The sequence below is a fragment of the Poecilia formosa genome, unplaced genomic scaffold (assembly GCF_000485575.1).
Source record: "Poecilia formosa unplaced genomic scaffold, Poecilia_formosa-5.1.2 Scaffold77, whole genome shotgun sequence".
NCBI lineage: Eukaryota > Metazoa > Chordata > Actinopteri > Cyprinodontiformes > Poeciliidae > Poecilia > Poecilia formosa.
In genome coordinates this window covers 2082646-2095693 of record NW_006800016.1, presented here as the reverse complement: position 1 = coordinate 2095693, position 13048 = coordinate 2082646, and the positions used below count along the sequence as shown (strand labels likewise).

Below are 13048 nucleotides of genomic sequence, written 5' to 3'. Positions count from 1 at the left end.
AACGTGTGGATTGCTGGGTGTCTGAGAGACATATGAGCTGGGGAGAAAAAGGGGAGTGGTTTGTGTTTGGGACAAGAAAACAAAAAAAACAAAAAAGAGTCCATCACAAACATCTAACAAAAAACATCTAGCCTAACTGTCTCGATGTATGCAACATGTTTAGTTTGTTGCTCATAAAGAGAAGCATAGCTTCAAAAAATAAAAATAAATAAATAAAAATTTTAAAAGAGATGTCCTGCATGTTTAAACATCTAGATTTTGTACATCTGTGCATCTTGCTACTGGCCTCCTCTATCCAAACAATCATCTTTGTTTTTTTTTTTTTTTTTTTGGGTCAAAGATTTGATCTGAGGTCTAGTATCCCTTTAGAGATCCAATATACAGTAGGCCTTTATTATGATGATAACGCTGCATCTTATTATGCTAATTCGGAACATTAATATTCATGAGCAACACTGCCACCAGGGAGAAGTCTGCGACAGACACAACAATGAAGCAGCAAAATAAGATGAAGCCATGAATAAAAAATCTGATGCCTCTGGAGGATTATTTACACCTGGCTGTCTGCTCATTGTTCCTACTGTACAAGAAAAGTGTGTGACCTAGTGTAAAAGCTGAAACGTCTGTATTGTTCCATCAGCCCGTTTTATACTATTTTAACTCTTTTGTAGTTTTTGCATTTTATTGTATTGCATTTTTGGATAAGTAATGCTTTGTTATTCATTTGCAAAGCTCTGTTTTGTTTTTCTTTGATTGGTTTTACTAAGACGACACTAACATAATTAAAACGCAGTCAGGAACGTCCTTTACGTGCGTTATCAGAATCATTTGAGATGATTCCGATCATACCACATTGTCTCTTTTCTCTTAGCATACTGCGAGCCTCGACATTTATTTAATTTGTGTGAAATGCTTGAAGAAGAAATTGTTTATTTAAAACAAATCTCCCTAAAGCTGCTGCTTGAAATAAGAAAAGACCCTAAGTGAACGTGGTTGATTAAATAAACACTGAAAGTAACATGTCTCCAAAGGAAGCACAAAGCATTTTCACAAAGCTCTCAGCCTCTCATTTTGTTTGGGGGGGAAGAAAGAGTTTTGTTGTTTTTCCTTAAAGTTTCAATTATTCATGGACCTTTGAATTTGCTTCCAAATTAAAAGAGTCAGAAGTAAGAAGTCTGAGAAATTATGGCTCACTAAACGTACCGAAGCCATGTAATTTTTTTTCTTTCTTAGATTATAGTGGGAATACATTAAAAGCAACGCAAAGCAAGTTTATTTATGTTGCATCATTCATGCAAAAGGTAATTCAAGGCGCTTTATGGGAAAATGGAGAAACAGCAGTGCAGTAAATAACATTAAAAACAAGAAATACCAAAGAATTACAGTTAGAATTTAGCCAATGGATTAAAACGGGAAAAATATAAATAAATAACGTTCAATGTAAATATTCAACTCAAGATCCAGGACAATATTATATAGCTTAAGAAAATTATAGCAGGGAAGGTTTGCAAATAAACCAAGTATGTCTCATGCATATTTCTTTAATAAATGTATTTGTTTCATGATTGAAAATCACTTTCCTTTTTACTGCTTGCCAATGTACATTCTCATTTTCCATTTAGACCTGTTGAATTACTTTTTCTTTTCAACGCAGCAACACTTTGAACAAATTACTTGCTCTTTCTGTTGAAGTCCATCTCCTTTGCTTTTACTAGTCCGCTCTCCCACTGCGGTCGACATCAAAGCATCTCCACAATCTGATTACACATTTTTCTCCAGATTTAGAGGCAGATATTTAAACCTGACGTGGCAGCAGATGTGTTTCAGTCTGTTCAAGAGTGAAAACCGGGTAGAGAAACTCCGGAGCCGACAAGGGAGTGAGTGTGAGCACGAGATTATTCTGTCACATCTCATGTTAGGATTGGATATGTAGATTTAAATGGTGTCTATGGTGTCTTACGGTGTCTATGTGGTTCACTGCAACACCATGTAACCTGAAATATTACAAGCACTACAACCAAAAACTGTGAAGTGAAATAGTTACACATTGGGTAAATTTAAAATTACCTGGATAGATTCAGGCATTGCGATCTGACCAGACCTATATTTGGCAAAAATGTAAATCTGCAAAGGAAAAAAAAAAAAAAAAAGACTCTTAAGTCGTCCTCTGACCAGTTTCCATATGTGCAACATTCAGTGTTAAGAAGGTTTTCTACAAGTCAAGAAACTGTGAAGTCATCACCCAGTATGTGTGAGAAAAGCTAGGTTTGTGCATTTCTGCTTGTATGTTCTAATGAGCATCTGTCAGTACAGACCCGATAACCACGTTGACACCTCAGGTGATTTTCTGCTGCCTGCACAGTGAGGTCAACATCTGGGCTGAGAGAACAGCCATCACACACCCAACACCATTTCTGTCATTAAGATCTGTCTAACCAAGGCACATGATTTCTGTCTGACACAGATATATTAGGCCTGGATAGCGCTCACACACATTTTTACAACTTTTTCTTATCAGTCAAGTTTGGGCTTGCAGCTCACAATGAATTTGTCATTTCCATATCCAGTCTTCAGAAATACGCACTGCAAAGTCTCCAGCTCAAATTTAAGTTCGTAAGACAAATATTTATGTGGCGTATATCTGGAGAGGAGGAAGGAGGAAATGTCTGAAACATTTTCGCCATGACTTCCGAGACCGAACAGAGAGAAAATCCGGGAACATAAAAGCCCTCTGTGGCGAGTCCAGTCAAGAAAACTAAAAATTCAAGCAGCATTCGGATGTTTCAGCACTGACTCAGACCAGCGGTGTGACTTTGAGACACACTGGTGTGTGTCAAAACCATGCTGTCACCAGAATACTTTATATTACCAACCAGTGGCTGTGGAAGACACAGCAAATGAAAGCAGCTGAAAGTCTCATTTTTAACACATAATCAGTTTTTGTTCAAGGGATAAAAGTGTGAAGGGCAGCAGCTGCTGAAAATACAAATTTCTACCAAACTGTGCAACACAATATTATGCTAAGACAGAAGAAATGAAATGGAAGAAATGTTTTATTTTTAGGCTAAGATTGTGCTTCGGGTGAAGGAAGCAAGGTTTTATGAAAGTGTCCCAATTAAACCCAATAATTTTATAAGATCCTCTCCAGTGTTTAACCTAAATCTGAACCCCACATTTAATTGTTAACCTGCTTTTACTTTACTGGTGTCAATCCGCAACCAGAAGCCAATGTGAGACAAACTGATGCTGATTAGTTTAACACTGGTTTAGTTTATCATGGTTTTATGTGCTTAGCTTGTTTAAGGCATCCGAGTGTAACATTTGCAAGGTTGTTGATGGATGTAGTTAGTTATACCAAACAGAATGGACCCAGTGAGGCTTTATGATGCACCCACAACATTTTTGTTGTGATGCAAAAATCTCAGATTGAAGGACTAGACAGCTTTATCACTAACCCTGTCGCCACATGAGAACAGGGACGCCCCTTCTCCTTGCAGTGAATGTGCAACATGTAGGGTTGGCTAGACATTACACACAGATTTCTGACAGTTTTACAGCATTGGCTGCATCTTCCCCACCATCTCACACTGACAAACTCTGCTGCGCAGGGGGTTGAACTGTGCAGATTTAAGATTTCGAGGGTGAAAGGTGAATGTTTTTGCCAAGACACCTACGTGACCGACATCTGGTAAAAACCTCTGGAGATGGAAATGGAGGATGTTACCTGGTAAAGCGCTGCGTGCCCAAGTGACTGTGTGTGAGCGTGAAGAGAGGCACGTTTAATGTGTGGCGGTTCATCTGGGTAAATGTGGTAGTTTGTGTTTCTATTGGTCCATTAAAGTGAACAACACAGAATGTCAGTTTGAAACATTCGCTGGGGACTCTGTGTGTGCTACCTCGAGGCTCCGCAGGTGCATGTGCGTGCGTGTGTGCGCGAGTGTGTGTTTGTAGTCCACAGAAGCGTGACAGAGCCAGAGGCAAAGGAAGGTCACCTCACGTGCACAGCTCAGTGGAACAGCGCCTGGCGAGTGTGCATGAGAAGCCAAGCACCAGCAGTCTCCCAAGGACAACAAAGTGCTTATCCAGGAGAGAGAAAAAAAAAGAGGTAGGTTAGAGTGCTTCCTGATCAAAGACACACACACACACGCACGCACACACACCTACACACACACACATACTATTCAGTAAACAGATTTCTTCAGTTTGTCAGTTGTTGCTTTTTCTTTTCCATCAATTTTTTCATATTCAAAAAAAGATTACCAGAGGAAATAAAAAAAAAAGCATCAAATAATTTCGTCATCCAATCCAACCTGCCTGTGAAAGATTTACTACACCAAACCCCATACCTGGTCGTGCCACTCTTTGCAGCAACAGCCGCCATCATGCTTTTTGTAATATTTGACAGTTCTTTACATCACTGTGGATAAATGCTGTCCCACTCTTCTTTGCAGAATTTCTTAAACTCCAACAACACTGGAGAGATTTTTCATGACCAACTTATTTGAGGCATGTGATGAAGACCATCACTCATGAAATAAGATTGATATCATGTTGTGTTTAATTGATTTGCAAACCAATTTTTTCTTGTTTCAATTCTTTATTTCAGTGACATTTTGACATTTAGTTAGTTTCATGCAGGCGAGGAGGACTGGTCATCCTTCCTGTACCAGAGGAATGTGGGTAAAAGTGTCAATTTGTTTGTTTCTTAGGATTTCTGTTGGCTCAATTTGAACTTAACAATTGTTTGAATGAACTTTTACCTTTCCTGGTGTCTCCTCAGCAAAGTGAAGTAGCAAAAGGAGATGAATGCACCAGCAGGTGCTGTTTAAAGGCTCCTGGAGAACACCATTTCTGTCATGTTGGTGCAAATGTGTTATGCAATTCTTAAATAAAGCCACTGCAATCTCATTTTGTTGTCATGCCTCCTTTTAAACATAGAGCCTCTACCTGTCAAAGTGATGAGACATGCTAAAGCACCTCAATCAAATTTAACTCCAGGCATTGATCAGGCAATTAGTTGTTAAACATTTGTTTATTTTATTTTTTATTTTTTTTATTTTTTTTGCCATTTAGAGGTGGAATTGGTGACATGCTCTAGGTAATTGCCCTGCATGTAACCCAGGTCAGAAACTGATAGTTGGACATTCCTCTGTAGGATTTTCTAGCAAAGTGCAGATTTCATGGTTTAATCAATTAAGGCAAGTCACACAGGTCCTAAAGGAGCAAAGCAGTCCCAACTCATCACGCTACAACCCCCATGCTTCCTTTTCTGAACTGCTGTGTTAATATTATATAAGACAGCATAGCACTATATATATATCTTTATGCAGACATATATGCAAGATATAAAAAGATATGCATGACTCAACACACACATTCTTCAGAAAACATGCTATTTTTCTGCAAAGGATTTTTCATACTTAGCGAACTCTCCATTTTGATGCAAGAGGTTGATAATTCAGCTTTTTGTGCAGTTTCAAGAAAATGTTGTGCAGACAAAAATTACAGAAATGTTTTGGGGTTTTTTTTGCTTCATAAACATTTTACTTTGAATGTCATGAAATTAATGGCTAGTGTTTTAGCTGGCAGCTGTTGAGAGATCTGCACATATTGCACAGCGGATGTGACATCACACACAGAGGCAGCTGCAGCTGCCATTACAGTCTCTCTTTAACTGTAAATGCCATTGTAGTTGGAAAAAAAAAAAAATCATGGTGCATTTTAACTATGCAACCCAGAACATTTTCCTCTCCGGTCCCAAAACCTTTTGTTTTTCCTTGTCCACAAGTTTGACTGTAGGATTGAGCAACATACTAAGATGATACGTGGTGGTACGTATTTTTCTCGAACCTACATAAAAGAACCACAGACAACGTATATGAATTTTATGACCAAGCTTTTGCAAAAGGAGAAGACTCCGCCAACCGCTCCTCTGAGCCGTTCACAGAGCGTTCTGGTCTGCTTCCGCGTGAGCCCCTGTTTTATTGTCAAAGCAGAACAGCCACAGGGAGCAACCAAGAAAAACAACAGAGGTCGTAAAACATTTAACCCAAACAACTAGCAACCCAGTTCCAGGTGTGATATCTGATCTACGGTCTGAGCCCGGTTCAAATCTCGGTCAAACTGTCAACAAAGAAGAAGGAAGATAAACATAAGACAACCTAAGTTAGGAGGTATTCCGGTTGATAAGAATTTAAGGTCTGAGAAACACAGAGTTAACTGTCTCACTCGAAGAGGAACAGACAGTCGTGACCTGCAGGTCAGTTTATACACACATAAGGAAGAGAACACTTTAAACTAAAAACCACAATAATACTGATTAACATTAGACTGAATATGAACTAAAGTAATAACAAAATGATAATACCAAAAAATCCCTAACATGTAGCTTTCATACATATGTAGCTTTTCATTCGTTCGCACCAGGCTTTTTTTTTTTTTTTTTTTTTTTACATTTTCCATTATAACTGGGCAGAAATATGGGGCACTCATTATGGAAAATACTTTGAATAACACAAAAATGTATCACTAAAAGCACATCCCATGTTGTTTTTCTCATGTTTCAAGTACCAGTATAACACTCAATGCCCTCAGGTCCTTCAGCATTTACTGGTGGTTGACTCTGAAGATAACTTCTTCATAAAAGGTGATGCCAACAAGCACCTGATCTGTTGCTTTAATGATAATGGCACAACTGAATCATGTTGTACTTCTCTGTGTTTGTTCTGCCAGGTTACACCACAATATGCTGCACAGTTTTTTTCTCCATTAGTGTATCTGTCATGTACTAGTCAGGAATGCATTACATTTCTCCACTTACTAAGACATTTTTAAAGACCATTTTTAAGTATGGGTGTCATAAGGCAGCTTCCCATTTCAGTGCAGAGCCTTGTTTTGTACAGTAAGTGGAGCTGTCCGTTGGCACCATCTCACTTCACTCTCCTCCTCTCTCTGCCATCGGTGGTTCAGCTGTTGTTTCTCATTATAAAAACCACCTTATTGTGTTTCTTATTATCCAAAGGTGCTTCAAGCAACTGGTATACTCTGTGCATCGGAGTGTGGGCCTGATTGCGTGTGTGCGTGTGTGTGTGTGTGTGTGTGTGTGTGTGTGTGTGTGTACAGGAGTTGCCAATTGGAGTCTTTATTTGCCTCCAACCTTCTCTCGCTCAATCTCAACTCAGGTGTTTGTCTCTTCAGTCCCCTCATTATAAGAAGCACCTCACCCCTGTCTCCCCCATCCTCTCCTTCCCATGTCTTTTCTGCAGCCACCTTCTCTCTCATCGCTCATCCTCATCCGCCTGCCTATCCTTCCATCCCCCCTTTTTCTTTTTACTCATTATCCAACAGCTTGAAGCAACCACTCAGCCATATGTGAGTGAAAACTGCCACCTCTCACTGTTAGCTTGTATTATATCGAGCCTGCTCTTTGCTCAAAGTTTGCCCCAAACCTTTGGCTTCTCCTTTTCTTTTTAAGAGTCAGTCTAATTAACCAAGTTTCTCACAGCTAGCAGCCAGCCATGTGAGTCTGCATCACGATTGTGTCTGGATTTGAACCCATGTTTGCTGAAACTTCTGCTCTCTTAAGTATTTCTTCCTCATTAGTGAAGGAGCTCCTCATCAGCCATGTGTGAAGCTTGTTTGGTAGCCTTATTTACTGGCAGTGTATGGATGACAAGCCACTTGTCTCAATTTTATTTAGAAAGGGAAGCTACTTTGAATTGTGCATCTTAATAATGCCTCTTTATTTCTTACAGCTCATGCAGTGCCTTCTAAAAGTATCCATACCTGTCAAAGTTTTTCACAACCAGAATTTCAATGTGTTTCACTGGGATTTTATGTAACAGACCATCAGAAAGGGTGGCGCAGTGAATGGACATCATTATGAAGACCAGTGAACACAGCACACAGGTCAGGGAGAATTTTAAAGCCTGATTGGGTTATAAAACAATGTTACGAGCTTTAATCCTCTCACAGAGTTCTGTTAAATACATAATCTGCAACCATTAAAAAAAAAACTCTAGATGACCTAAAAAGATCCACAATTTAAGAAAGAGAATCATTTGACAGGATTATAATTAGATGTGCACTCCAAAAAATGAGAATTTTATGAAAGAGGAACAAAAGGAATGCTTTTTGTTAAAAGTTACCTAGGAAGTTCAGCTACGTTATCAAAAGCCACATAAGAGACACAATAAGTGGAAAATGGTGGTCTGGTCAGAGACAGAAACCTTTTGGTCAACATGCAAAACACTATTTGTGGAGGAAAGTTGTTACTGTACATGAGCCCAAGCGGTCATGGTTTTAGTGATGGTTGGACTCCCACTCAAGATGGGAAGTTGGTGATGAAATGCTTAATGAAGAGTGTAGCTGGAACAGCTTAACATAACCAAAAGTAAAACACAGGGAACAAGAGAAGCAGCACAAACAGAGACCAGGAGATGAGAAAATGGGAAGAAACCAGCAAGTTCTGAGTTGAAGAGGGAAGGTAAAATACTGGGAACTCGATTAGTAGAACAATGGACTGGTGCTAATTAGAAACAGAGTGCAGCTGTGAGGAGTGAGAAGAAGGCAGGCTGAGGGAGAGAGAGAGAGAGGAACAGGAAAGGAGAGAGGAAAGAGGAAAGCTTGGGAATGAGCAGAACAAAACTCTACAAAGAAATACAGGATACTTGAGCACAAGGTATAAACAAAAAATGTGACGTAGCTGAAATAAACAATTACAAAGAAAACAGCTGGTCAAAAAGAAAAGACAAAAATGGCTGATCTAAATCACAGCAAGAAATCTGAAAACAAGAAATAACCGAGGCCAAACACAGATAACAAATTATCAAAAATACAAAAATAAAAATAAAAAATAATCAACCCAAGAGCTTTACGTAAACATACCACAGCAACCACTGTGGCAGGATCATGTTGTGATGAAGCGTAGCAGGGTCAGGTGAAGCTGGTCAGAGTCTGTGCTCAGATGGACGGATCTAATTTCAGTTTAGGATTATGAATTTAATAGTTTAGAAACAGCCTTATAACCCTTCTCAGATGCATTGGCGGCAACAACAGCGATCTTAACTGTTATGAGTTTATAACTGCGTAATAAAAATGAGTAATATTCAAATCCAAGAAGGTTGTTACAGTTTATAATGGACTTCTTCCATTCTAATCCTAATGTTCAATAATTATATTCACAGCAACAACAGATCTTACTCTACGGCTCGGGAAGTGTTGATTAAAAAGACGTCTTCTTCTCTGCAGAGAACTGCTTCTTTCAGGCTTGACAGTTTTGTCCCCCTCACAATGTTGGTCAAGCGACACTCTCTCCTAGTTGGCGACTGCTTAGTTTAGCGAGAGGATTCTGTTCCTTAAATGAGCAAGTCAGCATTCTTTGTGAAAGTCCTACACTTGGATGACGACGCTATAACTCACTTCCTGTGTCCCAAGAGGGTCAGGCTTGACTTGATGCAGTGAGAAATCATGCCAATTAGACGCCTCAAATGGCACTTAATTACCACTCTGAAGAGGCTGATGGGCCATTAATTAGCAGGACATTAACAGGACTGATTGTTCATTAACAGCAGAGCATATTAGAGAAGATAAGACCCGATTGTAATGGAGTCTGGTGGAGGAGAGGAAGGCTTTATGCATCTCCAATAGAATTAAGTGACCTGCTACAGCAGTCACAAGCCACGGATAATAATAGTAGCCGTGGCCATAAAAGAAAAATACCATGTCCTGTATCTGGAACTTTATCCTGCTGAGTTAGTGCTGACTAATGTTACTTACTACAAGTTTCAGAACAGGTACCAGAACAAAACAATGGAATGCTGTGTTACTGCACACTTTAAATTGGCCAAAGGTGAAAATATTTGTTGATCTTCACCTTATACCCAAATTTGAAGCCAGACGATGGCCTATTACCAACCCTAACCAGCTTGTTTAGTTTGAATCCTGTCCAGACGTCCAAACAGGTATCAGTATGTGGGCTTTGGGTCTTTTGCTGGCCCATTGACTCCTTGTTAAGAACATCTACAAATTAGAATTGAAGCATCCTGTCTACTCTGATTCAACTACCATCTGACTTCTCCTCTAATCAGCGAAGAGACACAAAGGAATGAATCTACAGAGAAAAACCTTGATGACAATAATAAACAACCCAAAATAACCCGTATGCAAAAACAAGTGAGAAACAAAAACACGTAGCATTCACAGATCGTGACACTTTTGGTATTTTCTTATGTTTTGTATTAGATACCTTAAAATATGTAGAAATAATATGTGCTGACTGGTTATTTAACTTCACCCCAATCTATGAACTTCATATTTTGTTCTATAAAAGTGAACTAAAATGGTGTTGTTTTTTTAATATAGCAAAAATAAAAAGAGAAAAATTCTACTCCCATGCCCCCCCACCCCCACTGTCCTTGGGGTTACAAAAATATCATATTCTGGCCACCAGGGGGCGTTTTCTGCTGTGACTCTAAAGCTTTGGTTTCGTCTGTCCTGATCCATCTGGTCTTTGTCAGGCTGCTGTAAAGGTTCCCAGGGGAAGGAATGTTCCAACATCTCAGACTCTTCAATTCCCACCTCATTTACCATCACACTCCCTCAAAACACTAACTCTGCATCTGAATGTATGTCTGCAGGTGCACTTGGGGTGGTGGCTCTTTCTCTCCATGTGCATTTGTCTCAATCTGTTCCTTATATATACACACATGTATCTGAGGGCAATGGACACATTCAAGTTTGCAGGGTAAATCAGAGATTATTTATGTTTTATTTATTTATTTATTTATTTTTTATCTGTCAGAATCAGTGAAAAGTTGTTCTTCTTCAAGGACACAGTGGACCAGAGTTGCAAAAAAAGAAAAAGAAACAATAAGTCTAAACCGACACATTCACACATACTGCGCCTGTAACTTTTGTTTTACCCCAAAACTCAATCCAATTATCTCTTTTCTTTCTCTGCAGTGTATCCAATATATAAAAATGGCTTGGAGACACGCAGTAAAACAGCAGTTATTGGAGGTGGTCTTTCTCATAAAGCCTCTGAATTATTGATATAAACTCCTCTCTACCACTATAATTTAGACAATTCAGAACAAGTAAGCAGTTGTTTTTTTGTTTTTTGTTTTTTATTTATTTATTTACAGTTACAGGACTTTATTTCTGTTATGAGCAAATAAAACTCAAAGTCATACTCTCCCATTTATACTATCTGATTCAGTTTTGCATAAAAAAAAATAAAAGATCTATGTAAAATGGTCTCGAAAGAGGCATCAGACACTTCCTGGAGAAACATGAGTATTTACAAGTTCATTCAAAGTCACACGAGATCATTTTTTGAGATGGCGACTGAAATTCAAACAACAGCCATCAGACAGCAAATTGGCTTTCAGAGCTGAGCGGGTGATAAAATATCTGCTCTGAGACACAGGTTTGAAGTTACACACACACTCACACAAACAGCTGAAAACACACAAATTCAGTCCTGACATATAATAGCTTTTAGGCACAGTGAGGCATTGAGTTGCATCACCAGCAGGAGTGTGAATGGATGGGTATTATCATCCCACTCTCTCACACAAACACACACACGCACACACACACACACACACACCCACACACACACACACACACACACACACACACACACACACACACGTATACACTCACCATGGTAGGTAGGTATGAATAGATGGTCTGTCTCTGGTAGGTGAGATTGGTTTCATCTGTCGTTGAGAAGGTTGCAGGGTCACATCCCTGCTATTACCTTTGTTTCCATACAACGGTACTATATTCACCAGAATCTAGGTTTGTCTGATGGATGGAGCTAATCCAGCAGACAGACAGGTAGGGAGGTAGGTTTCTATCTATACAGGCTGTTCCATTTACTTCATAATAGGTGGCAGTCCCAATGCAATTGAGGCAAGTAACAAAATATTGGAGCCTGGTTTGGGTGAAGTTTTCTTCTTAGGTCTTCCGCTCCGTTGACCCAAGTTTGTTTCGGAGGAATGTTAAGATTTGACGCAACCATCCTTGCTAAAGCTTTGGCACGTCGTCTGGAAAGTATAGTAACAACTATTGTTTCACATGAGCAAACTGGATTAGTTAAGGGGAGGCAACTATTTTTTAATATCCGTACACTCCTGAACAGTATTTATTCTAAAACTACCATTGAAATACCAGAAGTCGTATTGAAATACCGGAAGTCTTGATCTCGGTCGACGCTGAGAAAGCGTTCGACAGAGTTGAATGGGATTACTTATTTGCAGTTTTAAGGAAATTTGGACTGGGTGATGCATTCGTTTCTTGGATGCGTCTCTTTTATACAGTTTAAAGTTCTCTTTAGGGTTCATATCTCTAAAACTCGTTTGTCGCAATTCTTCTCCTCCGTTTCTGACAATTGTGACAAATATCGTGCACCTTCCTGTAAATTAACTCACATGTTTTATTCCTGTTCATCACTCCATAGTTTTTGGCAGACTTACTTTGATACAATGTCAAAGATACTTTCAGTGGTCATTAAACCCTCTCCCCATGTTGCCATATTTGGGCTCCCAGTTGACTACAAGCAGTTCACTTCTAATCAATTGGATAGTTTAGCATTTACTTCCTTATTGGCAAGACGCCATCTTCTTTTTCATTGGAAATTAACTAAACCACCCTCTAGCGGTCAGTGGCTTAAAGACACCATGTCCTTTCTAAAATTGGAGAGGATTAGATATTCAGTGAAAGGCAACTCCACTAAATTCTGTAACGCCCTTTCATGACATTATTTCACTGTCTTCACTCTTCTTCACCCAGATTGAGTGATACACCCCACCCCACACCTTTCCTTATTTTTTTTTTATTTAATTATTTATTCATTTATTTATTTATTTATTTATTTTTCTTGTTTTTTCTTTCTTCCCTCCTTTTTCATTTATTCAGTTTTTAGTTTTTCTTTCATTAGGTGTGTACATGTGTCTTGTTCAGTCATGTAAGAAAAAGAAAAATACTCATAGGAGGTGAATTGTCTGCCTTTTTTCATCCATATACTTTTTACCTCTTCTGT

General features: G+C 39.0%; 2 long non-coding RNA genes across 2 annotated transcripts in view; one reads left to right on the top strand and one right to left on the bottom strand.

Annotated features, from left to right (window-relative positions):
- The first annotated feature begins 1566 nt into the window (after window positions 1-1566).
- Window positions 1567-13048, top strand: part of LOC107836698 (uncharacterized) — a 14645-nt gene continuing 3163 nt past the window's right edge. The window contains exon 1 of the long non-coding RNA XR_001662641.1: window positions 1567-4105. This is a non-coding gene — a long non-coding RNA (uncharacterized LOC107836698). The remainder of the gene's footprint in view (window positions 4106-13048) is intronic.
- Window positions 11763-13048, bottom strand: part of LOC107836697 (uncharacterized) — a 6536-nt gene continuing 5250 nt past the window's right edge. The window contains exons 2-3 of the long non-coding RNA XR_001662640.1: window positions 13040-13044; window positions 11763-12302 (exon numbers count right to left, since the gene is read on the bottom strand). This is a non-coding gene — a long non-coding RNA (uncharacterized LOC107836697). The remainder of the gene's footprint in view (window positions 12303-13039; window positions 13045-13048) is intronic.